The sequence below is a fragment of the Phyllostomus discolor genome, chromosome 6, assembly GCF_004126475.2.
Source record: "Phyllostomus discolor isolate MPI-MPIP mPhyDis1 chromosome 6, mPhyDis1.pri.v3, whole genome shotgun sequence".
NCBI classification, from domain to species: Eukaryota; Metazoa; Chordata; class Mammalia; order Chiroptera; family Phyllostomidae; genus Phyllostomus; species Phyllostomus discolor.
The window spans coordinates 60,511,661-60,537,751 of NC_040908.2; the positions used below are offsets into that span (position 1 = coordinate 60,511,661).

The 26,091-nt window shown below is 43.0% G+C and overlaps 1 long non-coding RNA gene across 1 annotated transcript; it reads right to left on the bottom strand.

Annotated features, from left to right (window-relative positions):
• Positions 1 to 3,936: 3,936 nt before the first annotated feature.
• On the bottom strand, positions 3,937 to 15,291 carry LOC118501515. The gene is made up of 3 exons (XR_004904139.1): positions 15,281 to 15,291; positions 14,481 to 14,485; positions 3,937 to 4,178 (listed from the first exon to the last, which is right to left on the bottom strand). It is a non-coding gene; the product is annotated as an uncharacterized LOC118501515 (long non-coding RNA).
• Positions 15,292 to 26,091: the final 10,800 nt, after the last annotated feature.

Here is a 26,091-nt window from a genome sequence, read left to right on the forward strand (position 1 = left end):
TGATATACTATTATTGAAAGAAGGCCCCGGGTCCGTTATGTCCGCCGCCAGAGGAAAGACGTCTCTCAATGCCAGAGATTTGTGAAAAGGAAAGGAAACATTTATTTAATGCTATATACAAACTTAAAGTAGTGACCTAATGTCTTCACCAAAATCCCAAAGTCCCTTAAAACACCCACAAACACACAGTCCTTCCTTCCTTCCCCCTTTGCCCAGTCCAGAGTACCTTATCTCAGGAAAGGAAATAGAAGTCCATGGCTTAGGTAGTCCTCTGGTTCTTCTCAGTTAGTACTCCCTCTCGATTGGGAGACCTCCCTGGGTTCCCGGCACCCTCAGCTGAGTCACTGGGATCTCTGCTAAAACCAGGCGGTGGTTTCCCCTTCTAAAGCTGTGGGGGCCCCACTCTGCCAGGCCGCGTGGTTCTCCCTCTTAGGGCTGCGGGAGTCTGCACTCTGTCAAGGCCGCGTGCTTCTCCTTCTCCTCTCAGGGCCAAGGGACTCTTCACTCTGCCAAAGCTGTGGGGTTCTCTCTTGCAGGGCTGCGCATGGCTCCCCCTCCCCAATGGATGCTGCGTCTCGGTTTAAATCCCGGCGCCAATCTTCCTCTGAAGCCCCATTTCCGGCTCCTCTCACAATTGGCTACAGCTGCCAGATTCTGGGCAGGTGTGGCCCTGTGGTGTGGAGCCAATTATCTCCAGGCTCTTCTGGATCTTATTACAGATCCCTATTTGAGGCTACCCTCTTGGCTGCACCCTGTTACACTTCTTCAGCTGATTATTTCCACAAGAGGCACACTGGTGAGATGTAATGAGAAATAAGCCAGTTGTTTCTATGTTTCTATCTGGAAACTGAATACCACTTGGATCCAATTGTTTTGGTCTTTGGAGAGTCACTTGAGGGCTTCTTTGCATGTTTTCCTATTGCTACTAGTGTTCTTTCTGGGGATGGCAGAGAACACAGAGTGTGGGAGGAGAGACAGGCAAGGTGGGAATAAATGAAGACACCAATAGTGAAATTTCCTTTCTTACTGAGACTGAGTCAGACCAAAGCCACTGGGAGAAAAAGTTTTAAATTAGATAAAAGATTGAATCTTAGATATCAGAGTGGATTGGAGTCGAGAGAATTTGCAGTAGGACAGGTGAGTGATGGCAGATGAGAAATGAGAAGACTAGGCTTTGGCTGCAAAAGAAAGAAGAAATAATTGATTTTGAATCTACTTAAAGGATAAAACAAAAAAAATTTATTGTTGGATTTGATGTGGGCATTAAGGGAAAGAGAAGAGTCAAGAATGACTTTCAATTTGGGGGCCCAAACAATTTGGCAAATGTTGCTGTCATTTACTAACAAAGAATGAGCAGATTTGGGGGTGAATTAAAGCCTGATCTTAAACGGGATGTTTGAAATGTCTGACATAGGCTAGGGGGTATAGAAGACACTATCTTTTGTGCAGGGGGGGATCCCACATTCTGAAGATTTAACAGCTTTCTCTTGGTATGAAATTTCTGATGTATAAAGGGCTCTGTAACAGGGGACGTGAGTGATGGCATGGGCTGGTCGGCAAGGCTTCCTGCATCCATCACAGGCATGCGATTTTTCCTGTGCTCATTTCCTAATCAAAGATGGCAAATGATTTCAAGTTACCTGACAAACTAAACAAATAGCCTTCATTAACAATTTCATGTGCCATAGGTGGAAAAAATAGTAAATCAATATGACTTACTATAAAATATTTAATAGAAGTACATTTTCATCACCAAATCTAATAAAATACTACAAAGGTCTGATCAATATTGATGACATCATTTTAGACTTGTTTTACTATGTAAAACTATTCTTTGGGGACAAAGAAAAGTTATTTCTGAATGGATACAATTTATAGTATAGAAAAGACATCAAGAAAAATTAGTTATTGGGAAAGATGAGCAATAAAAATTATGTTTTCTAAACATCACGAAAAGTATTAGAATATAATAATTTTGGAATGTGCAGGCTACGACTTCAGCTTGCAGGTATTACAGCAAGTACCTGTATCCGTGTCACTCTGCAGCTCATGGGTGACATCCTGGATTAGTTCAACATCTGGTCTTTAACTATGTGTCAACTCAGCCAAAATTCATGACTGCATGTGAAATTATTTTGGTCATTATTGTAAAAACTTGAAAAAATAGAACAACTTACTGTGGCTTTAAAAATAAACTCACCATTCCAAATTGGTAATCCACGAAACTAACAAACATTTATTAATCACCTACTTACTATTTGTAGACCCTGGTTTAAAAACAGAGTACACACATGATGAAAACCAACAGGATCAAGATTTTGTAGAGATTACATGACTGTTGTAGGTTCAAATATAAATATATAAAGCAAATCTGTTTTATTACCTAAACTGCTTATAAATTTTAATAATTTATTTGTTACATATGTTTTAAATATTGAACAATATTTTCTTATGGACACAATTATTTCAATTATGTATATCTTCTCTTTCCTCAATTTTAACTATAAAATTTTATTTTTAAGATTTGGTATGTTTTCTTTTTTTTTTTTTTTAATATTTTACTGTTTATGCCATTACGGTTGCCCAATTTTCCCCCTTTGCCCCCTCCACCCAGCCCACCCCTACTTCCATAGTCAGTCCCCACACTGTTGTCCATGTACATGGGTCCTTCATATATGGTTTTTAACTAATCCCTTCAGCTTCATTCAGTCAGTCCCTACCCATCCCTCCCCTCTTACAGCTGTCGGTCTGTTCCATGATCCTATGCCTTGAGTTCTATTTTGTTCATTAGTTTAGTCTGTTCATGAGATTCTTCCCTTAAGTGAGATCATATGGTATTTGTCTTTCACAAACTGACGTATTTCACTTAGCATAATAGTCTCCAATTCCATCCATGCTATTGCAAAAAGTAGGAATTCCTCCTTTATTTCTGTTGCATAGTATTCCATTGTGTAAACGTACCACAGTTTTTTATACATTCATCTACTGATGGGCCCTTAGGCTGTTTCCAAATCTTGGCTATTGTTAATAGCTCTGCTATGACCATAGGGATGCACATGTTCTTTTGGATTGGTGTTTACTATTTGACAAAGAAGGCAAGAGCATACAATGAAATAAAAAAGATAGTCTCTTCAATAGATGGTGATGGGAGAACTGAACTGGTATTTGCAAAAAAATAAAACTAGACCACAAACTTACATCACACACCAGAATAAACTCCAAAAGGATAATAGACTTAAATATAAGTTGTAATACCATAAAAATCCTAGAGATAAATATAGGCAGTAAAATTTTAGATCTCTCACATAGGAATATTTTTGCCGCTATATCCCTTAGGACAAGGGAAATTAAGGAAAAAATAAACAAATGAGGCTACATCAACTTAAAAACATTCTGCATGGCTAAAGGAAACATCATCAAAATGAAAGGGGAACCCACTCTATGGGAGTACATATTTGTCAATGATACATCGGACAAGGGTTAATCTCCAAAATATATAAAGAACTCATATAACTCAACATCATGAAGACAAACAATCCAATTAAAAATGGGCAAAGGACCTGAATAGACACTTCTCCAAGATAGTCATACAGAGGGTCCATAAGGAAATGAAAAGATGCTCAGCATCACTAACCAGAGAGATATAAATTAAAACCATTTCACACCAGTCAGAGTGGCCATCATAAACAAATCAACAAACAACAAGTGCTGGAGAGGATGTGGAAAAAAGGGAACCCTAGTGCACTGTCAGTGGGAAAGCAGAGTGGTACAGCCACTGTAGAAAGCAGCATGGAGTTTTCTCACAAAGTTAAAAATGGAACTGCCTTTTGACCTAGCGATTTTACTGCTGGGAATATGAAGTCTGTCCAGAAGATATCCAGCCATGTACTAGGAAAAACAGAGACATTTATAGAAGAAAATACAAGATACAAGATTGAAGAAGCATTATACATAGGACAATGATGTGTCAGTCTCCTTCAAAGTTATGACCTTCTTGAGGAAGTCTGGTTCACTGGCAGCAGTTTGAATCAAATCATTAGCAACTACAGCACAATGTTCCTTTTGCTCTTGTAGCAGAAGCCATGGAATTAATTTTGCTATGACACATATCATGTTAATATCCTGCTTCAAAATCTCAGACACAGAAGTTTTTGGAATCCCCAGATCAGCTTCTAGTTCTCACATTATCAGTCACTGATCTTTGTGGATTGCAGCCCCTACACATTCAACATTCTCAGGTATTCTGCTTGTTGCTGGCTTTCCAGAGCATGGATCACTTTCAACAGATTCTCCACCATCTTTGAAGTACTTTTGTCACATTTTTATTTGCGCTGCATTCATTGCATCATCCCTTAAAGCCTCCTGAATCATCCAAATATTTTCCGTGAAAGAATGTTCAAGCTTAATGCAAAATTTGATACAGATTTGTTGCTTTATTTTTACAGTCATTCAAATGCAATGGCCACACAATACACATGCTCACTCAACAGTGTCTACTGGCCCCACTGACTAGTACAGTGAAGTCATTATTGTTCACGCATGCACATTCCAGTCCACTCCCCTTGGCTGCCAGGTTACATTGATGTCACACAAACTGTTTTCATTATATTAACAATTGCCTAGACTTTTTCCAGACAGACATCGTGTGTGTGTGTGTGTGTGTGTGTGTGTGAGAGAGAGAGAGAGAGAGAGAGAGAGAGAGAATATATGGGGAAAGGGCTGAAGAAAGTGCTTACTTCACCAAAAGCAACACCAGCTGGCACAGGTTAGGCACTCACGTCATGGCCACAACACTGCAGTTTTCTTCGGAGTGAAACTGACATTGCAGGAATAAATGGCACCCCCAGGAAGACCTTTTGACTGATGTATCTGGCAGGCTCTCTGGTCCCCAAGACTTACTAAAACTCTTACTTGGACTGATAGTAAAAAACAAGCAAAGTAGTATATAAACTTCAGGCTCTGCCCCAAACTAAAAGTAATATTAAGATTCATAAGAAAGAATGTGATTATAGCCAAAATTGCCCTCCTGTAGATTTCAATTTGGCCCCAGAATTCTAGCTCTGGTGTTGATGTGTTACCTTGTACATCAGCACTTGTACTCCCCACCCCTATGCCCCCAAACAGGTGTCTGACCTTCCTCTGCAGAACTCCACTCTTTTTTGGACCAGGCAACCACTTGTTTAAAAACAAATCCATATCTCAGGCCGTATCCCTATAATTCATGCCAAGTTCTTCTCCTGTGCTTTGGCTACACCAACGTCTGAAGAGCTGCTCCTGCGTAGAGCTACAGCAGGCTCCGTGCAGGGCACCTGGCACCCAGGGGATTCACTCAGAACGTTCGTAAATCTCCATCTACAGCCAGAAGGAACGTCATAAATTTCAGGAAGAGATAGAGGCCAACACGCTCCGACACCGCCAGCTTGTGAGTGCTGTGCTGCCTCAGAATTTACTGGGCCCAGAGGCTGACTGGGCCACCCGGGGTCTTTATCCTCATCCCACTTTCTGACAAGCCTCACCACCCACAGTAAGCAAAATGAAGCAGAGTGGCAGCTGACTAACTACAAGCTGTGGAAGAAATCTTTGATGGAATTCCATGCTGCTCCCAAAGCTGCTGTGACTAGCTCATTCCCAAGGCTCAGGAACAATATAAGTCCACCTGTAACCTTTGACAGCCAGATACCATTTCCTTGCCACATACTTGACTATTACCTGGCTTGCCAAATTATGAAAACAGGAACCTCCCTGTTAACCTGAAGATGTCACTGATAAAAAATGTAAAGGCTCCCGAAAGGGAATAAGAAAGCTTCAGAGGAAAGATGGAAATGGTGATGGGGAAGAGGCAGAGGGGGCCCAGAAAATGCCTGGCAAATAGGGGAAAGTCAACTGAAAAAATGGTGGCCAGTTAGAGAAAATCCCCTGCCTATACTGACCTTTTTCCCGCAAACCATCACTCACTGGAGTTCCTCTTTTCCAATGGACTAGCCCAGGAAATAGCAACATCATCTTTGTTTCTCTTCTCTCAATGACACTGAAATTACTTGTTGACTTAGGGGCCAGCCCTACATCTTCTTTGATCTAAGTACTAGAATTTCCTCCATATTTCATTAGCCCCTGAAATAGTTAATGCAGTAGAAACTTCCCATCACATCATCCCATGCTATCAACATCTCTTCTGGTGTATTTCTGACCAACAGAATTTCATCTTAAGCCCATTTTCTCCTACAAATCTGTTAGATCTTCTGTAAAACAAGGTGACCCTCCTTTCTGAGCAGGGGTTCTTTGTGTGTGCTTATTTAATTTCTCTATCCAGAGCATTCTTTCTAATGTCTGCTCATTTTGGAATGTTTGCATCTGCATCTTCCCATTCACCCCTTTGCCTCAAAGCATAAATGGGGTCAGACTCCTTTATTCTGCCCACCAGTGAAAATCAATGAAAATTCTACCAGCTAGGTCCTTCTCAAATTGTCTCAAATTGCTTGCAGCTGGAGTCAATCATATTTTACTGTATTCTGCCAGTAAAAACCTAATTCCTATTGGATCTTCAAATGGTAGATACACAGACCATTTTAGCATCTTGGTCTTACTTTCTTTTTCATAATAGATCTCGATGGGCAATTTCTTTTTACTTTCTTCCCATGAAGGCTTCCATTTCATGTAGACCAGAATTTCCTAAGACTAAAATCCAATATCATAAAAAGTGATTTAGATGATATTAGGTTTTTTGGAAACTTTGTTCTGATTTGGCTTACTGTTAGCCTTTTACAGCCTAGAAGCCGGAGGCCTTCAGCTTGCTGGCTCCTCCAGCACTCTGGGCCGCACAAACTTCTGATACACAACTGCAGTTAGGCCAAACTTTCCCTGAGTTGTCTGTGACTCAGAAGATGGCATCTCAGCAATAAAGAAAGGCTTTTTCTGATTGGGGGCTGTCCTCGAGGCCCACAGACCCCACAACCCCAGGATGTACACCTTCCCCTGCGTGTCCAGGTATGGTGGGGAGTGGATGCAATAATATGCTTCACTAACTGAGCTAGTGGCACAATCCAGAAACTAACAATCCAGAACAAACAGTTGCACCCCCTTCCCGCAGTCCATTTTGTAATGCTTGGGTCTTCTCCCCTGGGCATAGCATTCTCACTCCTTGTCTGATCCTAAACTTGTTCTCTTTGGTTTTGGTTCCCAAAATACCCAGAACTTTGCGATTATCTTCATGTTTATCACCCATGTGATTAAATTTCATGAGGGCTCAAAGATACCCCCCTTGAAAGTTATGATCTCATTTTTTATGTAGATGGGTCTGGTCCAAGACTCTCAGGGAAAAATGGTTCCCATAAGAGCTGGTAAAAGGTTTTCTTTTGCCTCTTTATATTCTGCTCAGATAATCAAACTTTCCCCCACTTCCCTACCCAGGGAGGGAGTTTTTCTTTTCATAAGTCTTTGTTTTTGTGTTGTTGGTTGTGTATAATTGTAGAATCAATAAAGATTTTCACTTCTGGACAAGAACAACTCTAATGGCCCTGATTTTGTCTTTTATACTTCTACCCAAACTGCTATTATGTCTCTTGTTTAATCGAAGCCTTTGATGAGGTTACACGTAGCCTTTGGCTGACACTCTGGCTAGTGCTTCATCGGCAACAGAAGCCATGTCCCCTCCCAGGACAGGCCTTTGTTTCTGTCCTTACTTCCCTAACAATTCTCTGGTGCTTCCTGCTCCCACACAGTCCTCTCTTCAGAGATGTCACTTCTACCAGCGCTGCCACGAAGGGCTAAATTCTTCATTAAGTCCACACATTCATGACAAGAAAATGCTGCTCTAGGGGAATACCACAGACTGATTGTGTTGGTACTTTCCTGTCGAGGAAGAGTGGCCCTGGCTAATGACCACTGTTGAAGTCACTTGTGCACGCCACCGAGCAGTCACTCTGGTGGTGGTAAGTTCCAGCATCACTTTCCTGCTAGCTCTAGTGTGACCTGTCAATGAAGCTGAAGGGGTTTGAGGAAAAAAAAAACTATGTCACCCAAATAAATTTAATTTAAAAAAATAACAAAAGACATTCTGTTAAAACCAAGAAAATCTGAATGAAGTATGAATTTAGTTCAGGGTAAAAATAGTAGCATAGTTCTACACATGTAAGTTGTTATAAAATATGTAAATGTTATAATAAATAGTGACTTTACCTTGAAAAGAAAAGAAAAAAAAACTATTACAGAGTGAAGAAGTTTTGCTTCTCCAAACAGGTAAAAAAGTTAAGTACCAGATCCATATTACTTTGGTAGGGCTGCTCTCACAAAGGCACCCCAAACCGGATGACTTACAGAACAAAAATTAATTCTGATCATTTCTACAGGTGGAAGTCTGAAACCACAGTGCTGGAAGGGCTGGCTCCTTTTGCGGGCTGTGAGGGAAGGGTCTGTCCTGGGATTCTCTCCTTGGCCTGTAGATGCCGTCTGCTCCCCGGGTCTCTTTATATCATATTCCTTTATGCATATCTGTGCCCGAATTTCCTTTTTTTAAAAAAAGGACACCAGAAATATTAGGTTAGGGTCCACCCTAATGACCTAACTCTAACTTGATTTTCTCTGTAGAGATCCTATCTCCAAATAAGTTTGCATTCTAAGCTACTGGGGGTTAGGACTCCAACAGATGAATTTTGGGGGATACAACTCAACCCATAACAGGGTCTTTCTCCCAGTTCCTACTGTTCACACTGTAGACAGTCATAAATATACGTACATATCTGAACCCCAATCATGGACAGGAATAATATAGGCAGTTTTTCCACAGAAGTTTCATGAGCACTTTAAAAAGTTGGTGGTGTAATTGATGTGGTCTGATTTGATGATCCCACACTGAAGCCCGTGTATAGAACACACCCAAGTATTAACTCCAGGGTTAGAAACAGATGAATAACACAGTCTCTAACCTGAAGAATTTATAGAAACAAGAAAGACATGATTAAGCATCAATACGAATAGTAAAACTACTAGAGGAGTTATCTCAGGAAAAAAATAAATACATTAGGGAAGATATTTTGAAAGAGGTGGGTTTGAGCTTTGGAAGACAGGAAAGATGCGCGTAATTGTAGAAGGAATTGATGGTAAAGAGAATGCCAGACAAAAATGTTATTTACAAATCCTCGGAGCTCCTGGGGACACCTCCTTCAGTATTTGGGAGGCATGTGTTTTGGTATTTGAGGTGAGGTCAGATAGTGAAGACTCGCATTTATTCCAAAGGTTGCTAAACACGGTGAAGTGTGTTTGGGGAGCAGAGAGATGTGATTGGAGAAATGCTGGAGGACAAATGGTTGAGTGGAGTGGGGGGTGCACAGCGAGGGGAGACAGAGGTAGCTCCAGGGGGGGAATCCTTCCACAGATGATGAAGGCAGACTAATTCCTTCTGAGTCTATCATAGGTCATGATAATGTGAGCACTGAATATTAATATAATGTAAGTTATAAAGATTCATACTGGGCAGGTGGGGAAATGTGTGTGTGTGTGTGTGTGTGACAAAAAGAGAGTAGAAAGATAAGTATTGATGTGAAAAAAATTAATATAGGAAATCAATAGATAATGGTGAAAAGGAAAACTCAAAAATTCCTAACATAATCATATTACTTAGTAAAATGGAGGAAAATAGCAAAATACTCAACTGAGTATTTTACACTAAAAGTAATTGCCTATACAGAGCAGGCAATGGTGAGGTGGGTGAGGGGAGAGGCAGAAGAAGGAGCTATTTTTGTAAAGTAAAACAAATTCAGAATTATTTGACTCTAAACTATTCTATAAGTGACATTGGCAAGATTAAATTCAGAAAGAAGTGGTAATAAAAATAGTGAGTTCATTTCTCAGAATGGAAAAATTTTGAAATAATGACAAATTTTCTAAAAAGCTGCTTGAAAATGCATATTAATATTTAAGCTATAGCTCTGGCTGGTGTGGCTCAGTAGGTTGAGCACTGGCCTGCAAATCTAAAGGTCACTTGTTTGATTCCCAGTCAGGACATATGCCCCGGTTGTGGGCAGGGTCCCTGGTTTGAGGCGCATGAGAGGCATATCAATGTCTCCCTCGTACATCAATATTTCTCTCCCTCTCTCTCTCCTTCCCTTCCCTTCTCTCTAAAAATAAATAAATAAAATCTTAAAGAAATTTAAGCTATATACTCTGTGATCAAAACCCCTTGTTCTAGAAACTGACCCTAGATAGTAAAAGATAACTATGTTCAAATGTATGATCAAAACATCCTTGCCAGCTGCCATTTATGAGCATTTACATATGTCTGGCCCTTATGGACAACATGTGACTAATCCCATTGATGACACAACTATTTAGATGTTATAAACCCTTTTTTACATACAAGTAAATAGCTCTCTCTTGTTCTTGCTCTCCTTTTCCTCTGCTATTTCTCTTCTTTCCTTCCTTTCCTCCTCACTTGCTCCTCTCTCCCCTTCCTCCTTTATTTTCTCTTCTTCTATGGTAGGAACATCAGGTTAGGACTTCCCGTCCAGAAGGATGTCTTTCACTTAACATATGTGTTGGATGCAATTCAAGTAATGGGAAGGGAGATGAAATCTTCCTTTTGTCCACAGACTATGTTCTGTAATATAGCTTTTTAAAAATAAAAAGTTAAAGACTGTATTTGTTCTCCCATTTTTCTCAATGAGGGAGAACTTGAGGTGGAAGACAGTGGGTGATCAGCCACACCCAAACCTCCAGGAACCCATGTGAAGAGAGAAAAATCTTAGTACTTAATAAAAGCATGGACTAAAAGAAAGTTGGGTACAGCAAGAAACCATGTTAGACTGCAAAGATCAATGCAAACCCATAATCTTAAAAGGTGAGAGATATTCCAGCTAAAAAAAGTGGCCCAATGGCTATAATGATTTTAAGCAATCAGAAGCAATTTTGCCCTTTACTGTTTCATGTGTGCTCCTAATACCCAGATTTTCATATCTTTTGCTTTTATACACTGAAGGAACGAGATCTTTTTGAAGAGTAACTGACTCCCATGTCTTGGGCGGAAAAATTCAGGATGGGTCTGAAACACGTCTTGCTGTTGCTGGAAAGTGAGGAGACTCTCACAGTGTCAAAATCCGCTAGTCAAAGACCATCAGGAACATATTTAGATTTATGTAGCTTGCTGAGCAAGGAAGAACACAGTGTTTGGGGTGTTTGGGTAAAAAGCAAGCTGGAGGAGACTTATAAGATTTGTGCTCATGCTGAAATAATTTTATTGGTAAGAAAGCAATAATCACTCAAAGATCCTTTTTCCTCTAGCTGCATTATGGCTATGACTATGTTTGTTAGAAATTGTTTATCATAACTTGACAGCCAGCAGGGCTGATTTTCATTTCTCAAAAATATTCAAGGCAGTGTGCTAAGAGAATAAAGGAACCAATTTAAATGGACTCCTACTAGCTAAGTTGAGACAACTTGAACATCAAATAGAGAATGACAATTATACTCATTAAGGCTATGAGATTCTTAAAATATTCAAAATGAAAATTTAATATAAAGTATACAAAAGGTAGCTATAATAAAAGGTATATATTCAACTTTTATTGATTATATACATTTCTAACTAACACCCACAAAAACATTTAATACCTACATGTTAAGAATGTCAGCCATGTGACCTAGACGGTATATTGCTAAGTGAAATAAGTCAGAGAGAGACAATTACCATATAATTTCATACATATGTGGAATCTAAAGACAAATACCACATGATCTCACTTATAAGTGAAACCTAATCGACAAAACAAACAAGCAAGCCAGATGCAACCAGAGACATTGTAATAAAGAACAAACTGACACTAACCAGAGAGGACGGGGAGAAGGATAATAGGGGATGATAGGGGAAGGGCCTTCAAGGAACAGGTGCAAAAGACTCATGGACAAAGCCAAAGAGGGTGGGTTCAAGGGTGGGAAGTAGGGTTAGGGTGAGGGTTAGAGAGTAGAGGTGGAAGTGGAGAGGGAGGGAGAGAGAGAGAAAGAGAGAGAACTGCAATAATCGATGCATAAGATACTGAGGGCTTGGCCTCAGAGAGGAGGAGGGGAAGGAGGCAGATTATACAGTTAAGACTACAGACTCGTTGGCACTTGAGGCCCTCTTAAATGTGGTTAATGAAGGAGAGGGAGAAGTACAGGCTAACAATATTGAGAGAAAAACTTTGATGCAAGTAATAGAAGAAATAATTGAATAAGGAAAATTTTAATTTAAAAGAAAACATAAAGAGAAAAACTATGACAAATAAAAATTAAAAACTAAGATTAGAGAAATAAATACAAATATATTAATAATTATAATAAATATAACTCAACTAAATTCTGAGGTTGAAAGACAAAATTATTTCTCCCCAGATTTCTTTGTTGGTGGTCAAAGCCAGGTTACCTTGTACTTGCTAATAATGTGTAACCGGCTTCACCCCTCATTTTCACTGGTGGAAACCTCAAGGTCCCACTACACTACCATAATCCCCACCTACCTCAGGTGGTCCATCAAACTGTCTCCCCTGTGGGATTAATACAGGCTTCTCTGATACCATGCGATGTCATTTGTCACCTCCTCTGCAATCACCCTCAATCTTCTTCTTTGAGGTCTAAGGCAAAGCAACATGCTGTGCAGAATCTCACCTCCAGCTCCTACCCACCAACCCTATGCCCAGCAGCACCCAAATCAGCTACTGTCTCAAGGTCCCACAAAGGGGAAATGCCGGTGACCTGTCTATGCTGCATCACAGCAACCCTGGGTTGCTGGACCACATGCCTGGACCACATGCAGGTACCCAATCAGAGTTGTTCTCCTGTGTTTTTCAGACTGGACTTAGAAGAGCTGTGAGCTGAGAGGACTGGAAACTGAGAACTTAGGCCTGTCACTGATGTAGACCTTGGCACATGGTGGTGTCATGAAAGAAAGACCAGATAAACGAGGGCGACATCAGCGGCCAATCACGTCAGCCGAATGCCTCTTCCCTCAGGATGCGCTTTCTCTTCAGGACCCTCCCGTTCTCATCCACAGGTGACACCCACTCTGTAAAGCATCCACACTTCCTCACACATAGTCGGACCTGGGAAAACATTGTTAGGTTTAAATTGAGACCCAGTTACCTGACAAATTACAAAAATGCAACAAGAACCTGGGTGAGATAGTTAGTTCTTAACTGCTCAGCATATTTGGGTAAAAGATGGGAAACCATCTGTTAGAAAGAGGGATGCAACTCTTCCTTCCCTACAAGGCAGGCTGGGTTAAGTAACTTCTAAGGGCATCTCCAACTCTGATATTTTATGCTCTAGTGAGTGACAGCAGGTAGTCAGTGTCACATTCGCAGGCCTTCCGGACCCCAGCTCTGCTGGGAATCAGGGCTTCCTGAAGGTAAAACCAGTTCCGGGTATAATTTGTTCTGGGGCACCAACCACATTCATCAACTCAGAGACACTCATTTTTTGCATATACTGTTACCTCTGAAATAGTGACGTATCTCACAATCAATGGCTTGTCACTGTTTGATTGCCAGTGCTCTGCTTTCTTCCTTAGGGACACAAAACAATGGTGGGCCTTACAATTAATGGTACCCCTAATTTGGCTGAATATGTTAGGTCTTTTGAAGGCTCTTCAATCTGTTCTTTTGTTTTCCTAGTGATTTTCAAATATATACACTCTACCCTCTTAGCTGTATACCAACAGGCTTTGCAGGCAAGCCCCTATCCCATCTGACCAGGGACTGAAATATTGGTTACTCAACTACTTGAAAGAAAAACAAGCTGTGAGAGGACATTTTACAGGATTTAGGAATATCTTTTTGGCAAACTACATCAAGTAACTTTAACCAGTCCGGTCTCATTGGTTAGCAAATAAAGCCACTCTGAGGAAATGTCCAGTATCACAACGATACACCTCCTGTGAAGCACTGGCAGATGTCTGCCCACGCTAGGTGCTCTGAATTCTCAGCTTGGAATTTTCTTCATCTTGTTAACAAAGACTTCTACTTCTTAAGTACCCAGGGACTCAGATCCAATCAATCTCTCTAGATAGATAGATAGATAGATAGATAATTTCATTTCATTTTCATCAGAAAGAAATTAAAATTTAGACAGGGACTACAAATAATGTAAATCATTAGCCAAGCCAAAAATTCCAGACCCTGAGAGTTTCTAAAATGTATAGAAATGGGAGCTTCCTAAACTTAATCTGTGAGCTGCATGATATTCTGATAGTGAAATGGAAGGTGAATTTTATAAGAAGAAATGCCTGCAAAACAAAATGCCAAATTTTTCCTTAACCACTTACATTTGTTCCTGAGGTCCTACAGTGGACACACCGTAAGGTGACCCCCAATGAGTCACCCTCTAGTATAATCCCGTCCCCTTGAGCGTGGGCAGAGCCTGTGACTTACTTCTAACCAACAGAACGTGACAAAGATGACATCATGTCCATGATTGTATTATATTATATAAAACTCTGGCTTAGCAGACTGGAGAGAGACCTTCTCTGCTGGCCTTGAAGAGGCAACCAGACCTGCTGTGGAGCGCCTGCGGGAGACCTCGAGGCAGGGGACTGCAGGGCAGCCTCCCACCCCTGAGGGCAGCCTGCACACCATAACCAGTGAGAAGCCGGGCCCTCATTCATACTGCAGGGAAACGAATTCTGCCAACAACCTGAGTGAGCTGGGAAGTAGGGGTTTGCTCATATGAGTCTCTAGATGAGAATGCAGCCAAATAAATATCTTGACTGTAGTCTGATGAGACCATGAGCAGGGAACCATCAAGCAGGGCTGATTCCAAACCCACAACACTGTGAGATAAATGGGTGTTGTTTTAAGGGACTGAGCTTGTGATAACTTGTTATGCAGCAATAGGAAACACAGTTTCCCCCCGGCTCCTCCACCTCCCCTCTTGTTTTCTACCATCGTGTCTACAAACATTCATTCATTCATTACACTAGTGTATGTATATATACATATGTATATATTGACTGTCCAGAAAGTATGCAGTTATGTACTATGAAAAATAGACATTTACAGAAGAAAATACAAGACATAAGAAACATTGTACATAGAACAATGATGCCTCAGTCTCCTTCAAAGTTATGACCTGCTTGAGGAAATCTGGTTCATTGGTAGTGGTTTGAATCAAGTCATTAGCAACTGCAATGCTATGTTCCTTCTGTTCAGGTAGTAGAAGCCACAGAATGAATTTTTCCACAACACATTTCACACCAAGATCCTGCATCAAAAGCTTGGACACAGAAGTTCTTAGAATCCCCAAATCAGCCTCTAGTTTTCACACTGTCAGTTGCTGATCTTTGTTGATTGCAGCTTGTACATGTTCAACATTCTCAGGTGTTCTGCTTGTTGTAGGCCTCCCAGATCATGGATCACTTTAAACAGATCCTCAATCATCTTTGAAGCATTTTTGCCACACTTTTATTTGTGCTGCACTCATTGCATCATCCCTGAAAGCCTTCTGAATTACCTGAATAGTTTCCGTGGAGGAATGCTCAAGCTTAACACAAAATCTGATGCATGTTCGTCACTCTGCTCACTCAGTCATTTTGAATGCAATGACCACACAGTGTTCATGCTCCCTCAATGGCATCTCCCACCCCCACTGACTGGTACAGTGAATCATTGTTCACACATGCGCATTCCAGTCTACTCTCCTTGGCTGCCAGGTTACACTAATGTCTGCAAACCATTCTCACTATAATAGCAATGGCTGGACTTTTCCCAGACAGACTATATATATGTATACAAATATATTTTTCAAATCTATTCTGTTTAATGCCCTGGATCAGGCTTTTAGGATACAGCAAGGATCCAAACAAAACTCTTATACTCTTGGGGTTTACACTCTGGTGAAGGAAGACAGACAGTAAGTATATAAACAACTATTTGTTGATAGTGATAAGTAGTTTGGAAAATAAAAATAAAACAGTAAAACATTATTCAGTCATCTCTTTTTTTAGATTTATTTTTAATTTTTATTTTCCCCTTTCCTGGCTCTTTACAACTACACTTTGGGTAAAATAATAATAATTCATGCCATCAAGTGGATGACCCAAGGATCATTAATTTACTAACAGAAAAATGAACTAATAGATGAAGGATAAATTACTACAAAAATAAAATACTCCAGTGAGGCTCACAAAATAAACATGAGCTGGCACCAGGACTCAATAAATGGGGAGTTTTTTAACCACATATACTTCATCCAACCCCCTTTTAGATTTTTTTCTATATAAAAACTTATACCTGCACATTCTAACACATTCAGACACCTTTAACAGTCCCCAGTGAAGCTACTTAAACCTTCCTCTCTTTACCACCTCCCTTTCTCTCTCTCTCTCTCTCTCCCCCCTCCCCCACCCCATCTATCTCATACTTACAGAGAGTGTTAAGGAATCTGGGCACCATGCTGTAGAGGGAACAGGTATAAGATTTTAAATGTTTAGCTTAGAACTTTTCTTGTCCAAGTAACTAACAAGAAACCAAGCCAATGTGGTAACAGGAAATGAAATCAATGAACTCATTGCAAATAGATTCCAGAGAAGTATGAAAACAATTTTGTTGATAATTGGAGTTTGTTCAAAATGGAATGAGCTGCCTAAGAAACTTGTCCCTGAAGGGATTCAAGCAGAGCTTTATGCCTTCCTCTTATGGCTGGTATGGGCCATTTCCACAGTGGCTAGAAAAGCTGATGATGAATTATGATATCTCTCTATATCTAGGCTCAGTTGAAAGGACAGAATTCACTCTAGCTACTTTAAGCAGAAAGGATTGTGTTATACGTTATTTGGTGGTTGGCAGAAATACTGGAGGGCAGGCTCAAGGCTGAGATTTTAGGAGCCACTCTAAGAACCCCACAGCGGTACCCACCCTCTGAGGGAGCCTCCACCATGTCAGAAAGAAAGCTGAGGAATCAGGAAGCTGCCATCAGCTCTGCTGGCTCCAGGGCCCTCTGCCTCTGCCGTGCTTAGCTCTGCTGAAATGGGCATCTGCCTCCCTCTGTCCACTCTGCCTTCCCAGTGATACAGGACTGTGTCTCCTTGGTGAAAGCTAGGACACTAGCAGAGCCACATATAAGTAATGCTGGGAAATGTAGGCTTTGGGTGCAAGGGAAGCTCAGTAGTATTAGGAGTTATGGGTTCTCTGAATCATAAAAATCCTCCCAAAGTGGTCATTCTCGATCTTACATTTCTGCTCCTTCCCACAAATGCTCCAGCATTTGCATGAGACCTGGTGAGGCTGTGAGCTCAAGCTGTGTTGTAATTGAGCAAGCCCCGCCCCCCATTAGACTCTGCAGCTGACTTCAAGTATATCAACTCTGAAACATGAGATAAGAGACTCTTTTAGGGCAGAAGAAACTTACTAGTTAGTTATCTGTCTGTGATTTGAAATGAAATGTTAAAAATCCAAGCTTTTTCTTTTCAGTTTTCCAATGTTATTACAAGAAGCCAGCACATCTCCATGTCCTTGTATTGCTACCCCAATACACAGCCATTCAGTCTGAGACCTATGATTTCAATAGACACTTTACTCCAGGTGACCCAGGAATGTATGTAACTTTAGCAATGTAACAGCCATGGTCCATCAGCAGCCCCTGGTTACCGGATCCTCAAGGCCTTCCAGCCCAGCCAAGTCATGGGACCCATCCAGGTTCCCATCCTTAAATGCCTGCTGCTTGCAGTCACTGGGACTCTTTAGGGTTACCCCTTCTGTAGTTTTGGGAGAGTAAACTGGTTTCTAGCCTGGGACCAAAGCTCCTCTTCTTTTTGTCACAAAAACTTACACAAGTTCCCAGGGGTCATCATCACTGCAGCCAAGACTCTGTCGACCCTTCTCCAGAAAACGCGCCGCGTCCACTCCCCAGCACAGTAGCTCTCACCCTGGTTGCCCTTAGAATCACCTGAGAGCTTTTCTTTCCCACACTGCAGCTTAATGGAGGTATAATGGACAAATGAAATTATATATATTTAAAGTATATAATGTGATGATTTAAAATATATATACACTGTAAAGCACCACAATCCAGTCAATGCTTATGCCCATCATGTGCATAGTTACTTTTGGAAGGGGAAGGGGACGTGAGAATACAAGATCTAATCTCAGCAAATTTCAGATACACAATACAGGATTATCATCTACAGTCACCATGCTGTACATTAGATCCCCAGAACTTATTCATCTTATAACTGAATAAGCCCATCCCCACAGCCCACCCCCAGCCCCTGGCAGCCATTGTCTCTGTTTCTACAAGTTTAGCTTTGGCTTATATTCCACACAGAAGTGATACCATGCAATATCTGCCTTTCTCTCTCACCTGGGAGATTTGAAACCTCCTGGTGGTGGTGGCCACCTCATAGAGCCTGCTGTGATGTCCTGCTGTGGGAGGCAGGCATCATTCTCCATCAAAGCCTCCCCGGCAGTCTCCCAGGTCCCCCTGGAGGGTCACCACCCCAGGGTTTCAGACTCTGTTTAGGGCTGTCAGCAAAGGGAACATGAGTCCTTGCCTCCCTACCTCTAGCTCCCATCACCAACAAGGGCCAGGAGGCAGAAAGCAGGAGCACAGAGGCTCAGAGTTTCTCCACAGCTCAGCCTCCCTAGCGAGAACACCCACTCACACCCACATTGGCTCCAGGGGCCCTACAGCACAGCCAAGTGGCTGCAGGTGGACTGCATGGATCGGAGGGCAGAAGAGGACATGTTACATTGTTATTGCATTTTCAAGCACTTATCCATGTGCCTGACACAAATGATAAAAACACATGGTCTCTGTCCTCTAAGGGTAGGAATGTGCACTGGACGAAGTGATGTAAAAACAAGTGAACAGAACCTGCAGGTAAACACAAAGCCAGGAGGCAATATGATGGTCACTCAGTGTTGCAGGAGCACCTGTTCTTCATTCATTAAATATTCAGTGAGCACACACTGTGTGCCAGGCACTGAGTCTAAAAGGGCAAGCACAGGTGAACAAAACAGGCTACCTCTGCTGTCTTCAACCCTACACTCGTTGTGGGGGTGGATGTTACACAGGTGAGCAGCAAATACTGTGTAATAATTTCAAGGATGGAAACAATCAGGCCGCTACTCTGAAATGGAGTTAACAAGGGCAGGGAGGGGTCAAAATATAGATTGAAAGACCTGAGAAGATAGACTTAAAGAATGACCAGAAAGGCTAACAGTGCGAGTGGGCCAGGGAAGGGCGTGGCAGGGAGAATAAGATGTGAGGTGTCCCAGAGCAGGCAAGGGGTTGGCATGTTACAAACAGCAAAGGAAGGTGAGTATGGGGGCTGTGAGTGAAGTAGGGTGCAGGTGGGAGAGTGGGGGAAGCTAGAGGGGTCTGGGAAATATTCACACAAGTGGGGTCTTTGGAAATGAGGCTTGATACACATTGATCAAGACAGGTCTCATGGACCCTCATTCACTGCCGGTGGGAAAGTAAACGGATGCAGCCACTGTGGGAACCAGTGTGGAGATTCCTCAAACACTAGGAATAGAGTTACCATATGACTCAGCAACAACTCTTCTATACCTGAAAATTTTGAAAACACTCATTTGTAAAGGTATATACACCCCTATGTTCATTGCAGCATTATTCACAATGGCCGAGACATGGAAACAACTGAGGTGCCCTGCGATAGACTGTTGGATAAAGAAGATGTGTGCATGTCTACAATGGAGAACTTAGGCCTTGAGCACAAGAAAAGATGAAATTCCACCATCTGTGACCATGCGGATGAATCCTGAGAATATCATGCTGAGCAAAATAAGAAAGACAGAAGAAGACAAGAACAATATGATTTCGCTCGTATGTGGGACATAAAACTGAAAGCAACAATGAACAAACGAGATAACAAAAACCGGAGAGAGGGAAAGGGGGATGGGGGAGGGAGTAAAGGGTAAAGGGGGCCAAACACATGGTGATGAAAGGAGGTTTGACTTTGGGTGGTGAACACACACACTGCCAAACACTGATGCTGTGTTATAGAATTATACATTTGAAACCTATAACTTTATTAACCAATACCACCCCAATAAATTCAATTTTAAAATGTAAAAATACATAAATATAAAAGTTTAAAAATTAAAAATAAACAGCCTTCATGGAAATCTAGGAGGAATTGCAATGAGAACCTCCCAGGACAGGCCTGAGTATTGGGGGGCCAGAAGTTTGTGAAGCTGTAAGGAAAAGAGTGCAAGATGGGAGAATCCAAAACTGCCAGGGCCACTTTGCAGAGCCTCAGAAGGGCAGGGGCAAGTAAGAGGCGCCGTGCTTGAGCCTGGTTGGCTTCACGGTGGGTCCATCACAACCCACTGCCTAGAGTCGGGCGAGGGCCTGCTGTGGAGCTCCCTGGCTGGGACTCACACCACCATCTCATTCCACATTCCCTTTCAGGCCAGCATCCCAAAGGAAGTAATAATGTGGGCAGTCAGGATCCATTTCATCCTTTAACAAATGTATTTGTTAGGGAAAGTCTAAAATGTATCATTTTTATTGAAAATTATGGAGCTCTTAATAGGCTATGAGCATGACCCAAGGAGATGTGTATTTCACCTCTACTAGGTACCAAGTACTCTACCAGACCCCAGAGATACAGCTGTGAATTAGGTACACTTGTAGGCCTCATGGATTGAGCATCTTGCATTCGCCTTAGCAATTTTCAAGGAAGAAAAGGTTTCAGGCCTCCTGTGGAAGTCTAGGCCAATGACCTTGTCACCATGGTTAAGGACCACCTGAGTATATGAAGCCCTTTAAAAGTAGGACCATCTCAAAGACTCTCCTAGAGAGACCACCGAGGAGAGAAATGGGTGAGAGTGATTTGCTGCTTGCTCATCTTTTCAGATTTTATGTCTATATAACAGCTCCTCCGTGTGAGACATTTTAGTATTTACCAACTAGTTTGGTTTTGCAGACAGAGACAAAGCCTGGGGAGGAAGGAAGACGCCGGATTTAGCAGTGGCTGGACGGCTGCACTCCCATGGGCTGACTGTGAGTAACCAACTGTCCTGAAGTAACTCAGGTAATAACGACTCTGAAAAAAAGAGGAAAGACGTTGTACCAGCCTTTATTTAAAAAAAAATGCTTTAGAGGGAGACACATCCTCAACCATTATCATTATTTACTGTGCAAAAGTAATGGGTAGGCTGGTTTGAGTTCAGGTGGAAGCTTCAACAGACTGACTTTGAATTTTCCTGCAACGGAGATAGGGTTGGGAGTTTATAAGTTTACATTCCTTAGACACAGAATTTGTCACATTCAAAATCTTCTGCTATCTTCTCCCTTTCCTCCCCTCCCAGAGTACAGCAGCATCTCAAACAGTGGCTGGATCAGAGGGATGTATTGTAGTTTCACTAAAAGGAGGCCTAACCACCATTGCCCAACTGGCTGCCTTGTGTTCAACACCCAGAGAATGCCTGTTGCTTCTTCCTTCCAGTGTGAACGAACTCCATGGTGCATAGTTATCTGGTACAAGGTAAAAGCCTTTACTGAAATGCCTGGTGTGTTCCGTTTCTGAGATTACTCAGACAGGATTTGGTATATGACTCTAGGTGACCGGGGGGCCCTCTACCCTTACATGTCACCTCCTATCTATGAGATACCACAGAAATATAAGGTAATTTGGAGTATATTAAGGGCATAAAGTATATAGGAAACAACACCTTAGAGACATCATCAAAATGAAGAATGCAAAAGGAAGCAATTTTGCTGGGGTTTGCCTTTTTATTTCTGAACTTTGTGCATAAAACAATTCCTTCGAGCCCTGCAAAGCAGTGTCTAAAAGGCACCATTTCTTCTTGAATATTTATTGAACAGCAACTCGGTGTGGGGCACAACTCCAGGAGTCACGCAGAGACATAAAATGCAAGCTCTGCCCTTCACGAACATACAGGCAGCTTGGGAGGCATGAGAGAGATGTAGAAAAGACCAACAACAGGCCCACCGAACGCCATGAGGAGCACAGACAGTGTGGCGACAGGAAGTCAAATGTCAGACGTGGTCCCTCAAACCTTTGGGACAGGTGTTGGATGAACGAATGTGGATGCAGAAAGAGAGGGAAGCATTTAGGTTGAAGTTTTGGACAGATTTAGACTTGTAAGAAGGTGAATTTTTGGCAGGCAGGTGGTCAGAATAAAACAAGAAACATGCACGATTTATTTCAGGGTTCAGCAAACTACGGCTCACAGGCCAAATCTGTTTTCGTAAGCCCTGCCAGCTAAAAATGGGCTCTACATTCTTTAATGGTTGAAAAACAATCAAAGAAATATTTCATGACAGTATGAGAAATTCACATTTCAGAGCTGACAAAGTTCTGCTGGAACATGGCCACTGCCTGTTTGTTAAGTGCTGTCTCAGGCTGCTTTCTCAGAGCAGCAGAGTTAAGTAGTCACCTAAGATACTTACCATCTGGTTCTCTAAGGGGCGGGGGTGGGGGCGGGGGGGGGGGGGCAGTGTCTACCCCTGGTTTATCCAAGGAGCAGTTGCTTGGATCGAAGAGCAGGGATCCAGGTCACAGTGGGTCAGACTGGCCTATGGAGTTCCAACTTGACTTTCTTACCAAAGATTTATTAAAGGTTTTTGGAGCAGGAACAGAGAATAAGGAGAGTGTGAAGATAAAGACAGAGGAGAAAGTTGAGGCAGAAAACAATTAGGAGTATTTCATCCAAGCATGTGGTTCACTGTTCACCTGAGGGACTATTTCACACATTCTCCTTTCTCTTCAGCTCTCCAACAATTTTCCTCCCCTTTCCCTCTCAGCTGATGACCTTGTCCACATTTCACTTAGAAATTTCTAAAAAGAAGAAGGAAGACACTGATAGCAGCTCCTCATCTTCTCACATGGAATCTCTCTCTCACTGTACTGAAGGGCATGCCTGATCCTATCCCTGCAGTGCCCCCTGGAGGCTGTCAGTGTAGAGTACAAGCTCAGACCTCAGGCCCTGCATTCGCTATTCCAAGGCCCCACAGCACTGAACAATCAGGGCTCATGGATGTAATCACAGAGCAACTTTAGGGGCTGTCAGGGGTTGAATGGAATCCCAACCCCCCAAAAAAAGGTCTGCATCTTAATTCCATGAATCTGTAAATGCTACCTTATTTAGAAAACGGGTCTTAGCAGACACAATTAAGGTAAACTCTTAAAGAAATTATTGTGGATTATCTTGGGGGAGCAGGAGGAGTGGGGTCCACATCTAATGGTAGGTATCTGTCTAAGGGAGACCCAGGGGAGACGAGAGAAGGAGAAGGTGAGGCGAAGGCAGAGGCAGACATTAGAGCGATGCAGCTGCAAACCAAGGACCACCAAGGGAGACCAGCAGCCACCAGAAGCTGGTGATTGTGCCCCCAGAGCCTCTGGAGGGTGGGCAAACCCGCTGACACCTGGATTTAGGACTCTGCCCTGACAGCTGCGAGAGAAGAAACTCCTCTTGTTTACCACCCAGTTTGTGGTCATTCATCATGCCAGTCCTCAGAAACTAATGGGGCTATGTTTGCTCCTGCCTGATGACATTTTCCCACTTAAAAGGTTCAGGACCCTGATACTAATGTAAATCACAAAATTGCTTTAGGATTTAGTATGTCCAGTTCCAAGTCATAATAAGTTCCATTCAGAGTTAAGGCTTCTCGCCACTTTCACCTTTACCATCCCTAACCCCAGGCCCCCCTCCCCCACCCCCACCTGCCACAGGCAGGAAGTCAACTGGAGGCAGAGGCGGAGGCAGAGGCAGCTTCTTTGGCCTCCCTCACCTCTTTCCTTGCCTGTCAGCTGCTGTTTCTCATCCTTCTGGGATTGGAGCAGGAGAGCAGGAAAGTTCTAACTTGACCAACACTACCATAAACTGACTCTGCTCTGCCCACTCTTGAGTTGTGTTCGAGGATGACTTTTTCCCACAGAGTACTTTCTCGTGTTCAGCGCCTCGTCATCTCCACCCCATCACTGGAAACCGGTCACCTGCAGGTGCCTTGTTGAAGGTGACATGCTCCTCTCTGGATCACTGCTTATTCTTTTTCCAGCTGCTAGGCATCACCAAAGACCAATCAGGTCACATTGCAGAGGCCTCCCCACCCCCAGTGTCAAAATTAAAGTTCATGCACACTGAAACATCATTAATTCAGCAGTTCAGAAGACGCTTTCCTTTCCATAACAGAATACTAATGAGCTGAAAAGCTATTAGAAGATAGAACTCCTCTATTTGAATCAAAGCCATGAGTGCTGACCTTCACATTGTCCGCTCAATTTTCCCTTGCATTACAGCAGAACTGCCCAGGCCTTTGATCCTGAGCAATTCAAATCTTGATTCCAGATCTGACAGCACTGACACCAGCCCCCAGCCCCGGAGAATTTGGGTGCAATTTTTGATATAGTGGAACCGATAGAGAATCATAGTTCCTTTTGCCGAAACCACCTTGATTCGTCCATCTCGACTGTCTGCAGTCAGCTCATTAGTAAGAAGAGTGGAGCTCTGGGCGCTGAAGCCAAACACAGGACCCTGACCTCCGCCGGGGCTCCAACCTCGCACCGTCTCACGGCCGTAGCCTGTGCTCCACCCACGCCCCTGCCAGGGTGAACCTGTTCCACTTGTGGAACATGTAAGATTCAGAGGATAGCCACGGTCATAATTCACACTGCTTGAATGACTGTTTTCAGTGCCTTTAACCTCACTGAAAATGTTCTAATCACCTTCCCTAAACTGCTTAGCAATGAGCTGATCATGTGCCCTCCTCACACCCCTCAAATGATGCACCAGTCTGGGGTCCAGGAAAGGTGACCCGGGTTCAATTTTCAGATTTGCTACCAACCTGGTTGTAATTTTAGGCTTTACCTCTGTGAATCAGCTCTCCCACCTGAAAAATGAGTGTAGGTCAATCTTTCTCAGATCTTCTCCATTACAGCCCCTCTGCGTCACCCAGGAAACGAGCAACAAAAACAAATTGTCTGGAAACCGCATAGAGAGAATGGGCCAGTGCTGCCTGCCTATGAGCCTCAGGTACAAGTCGTGTCCTGACGACTGTGCTCAGGGCAAGTGCTCAGTGCCCAGAGACTTCTGGAAAACCACTTTGAAAAGCTGGGGAGAGAGCAGCCTGAGACCCAGGAACACACGCTGCACCGTCGCCACCAGAACTACGGCGCACGAGTGCTGGGTTCTCCAAGGACATTGCATTGGCCCAGCCTCCTCCCTTCTTGGCTCCCAAGCCCCTCCGCCCTCCACTTCCCAGCCCTGGTGTACAGCTGCAACCTTCCCTCCCTTGAACGTCCTACAGCTATCTTCACTCGTCTGGTGGGACACTCAAGAAACCTAACACCATGGCGCAGTCACCTATCTACAAACACCCTTTATTTTTCAACATCTTAGACAGCACGTCGACAATTACCTATTTTCTTTCCCCTGTGGAAAACTTCTTAATACAGGGTATAATGCAACATTCTATCTACTAAGGATTTTCCTGGAGACATTAGATTTTGTCCATGCTGGACTATCACATGGTGCCCAATATCTAGTTTCTCCCAACTCCCCCCAAAAAAGGTCTGCTGCTGCTGCCCTGGCCAGGATATTGTCCAAGTGTGAGAGGGAGGGTAGGCGAAGTTGTGGTTCTCCCTGTGCCCCTCTGGATCCGCTCCCACCCTTCTCTGCCCTGTGCCACCCTGCTCTGTGCCCCCACCAGGCTTCCCTATACACAGCATCAGCTGGGCTTGCCCACTTCCTCTGCCTTCCAGCTGAGTTCAGCCAGCCCTCCCACAGGCAGATACAAGCATGAGAGGGGCGTGAGGTGAGGGCGTTCACCCCCCTCACTGTCCCCACATCAGGGGAGTGGCTGTGTCCTCCTCGCGGGGCCGCAGCTCCTGCCAGGGCCCTCTCACACAGCTACTGGTCTCAGCTCTCCCCCGAGACCAAGCCTGAAGATGGTAACATCTTCTCACTGACCCTGTTCCCAGGGGGCTTCACCTCTGACCGTGCCATCTGTCAGACACCTACCAGGGACACCCCAGGTTGCTGGATGCCAAAGGGATGTCCAAGCCAAAGGCCAATGAGGAGAACCAAAGTTCAAATATGTGAGAGAACGAGTCCTAATGCCCAGTCAAGGGAACAGACCTGGAAT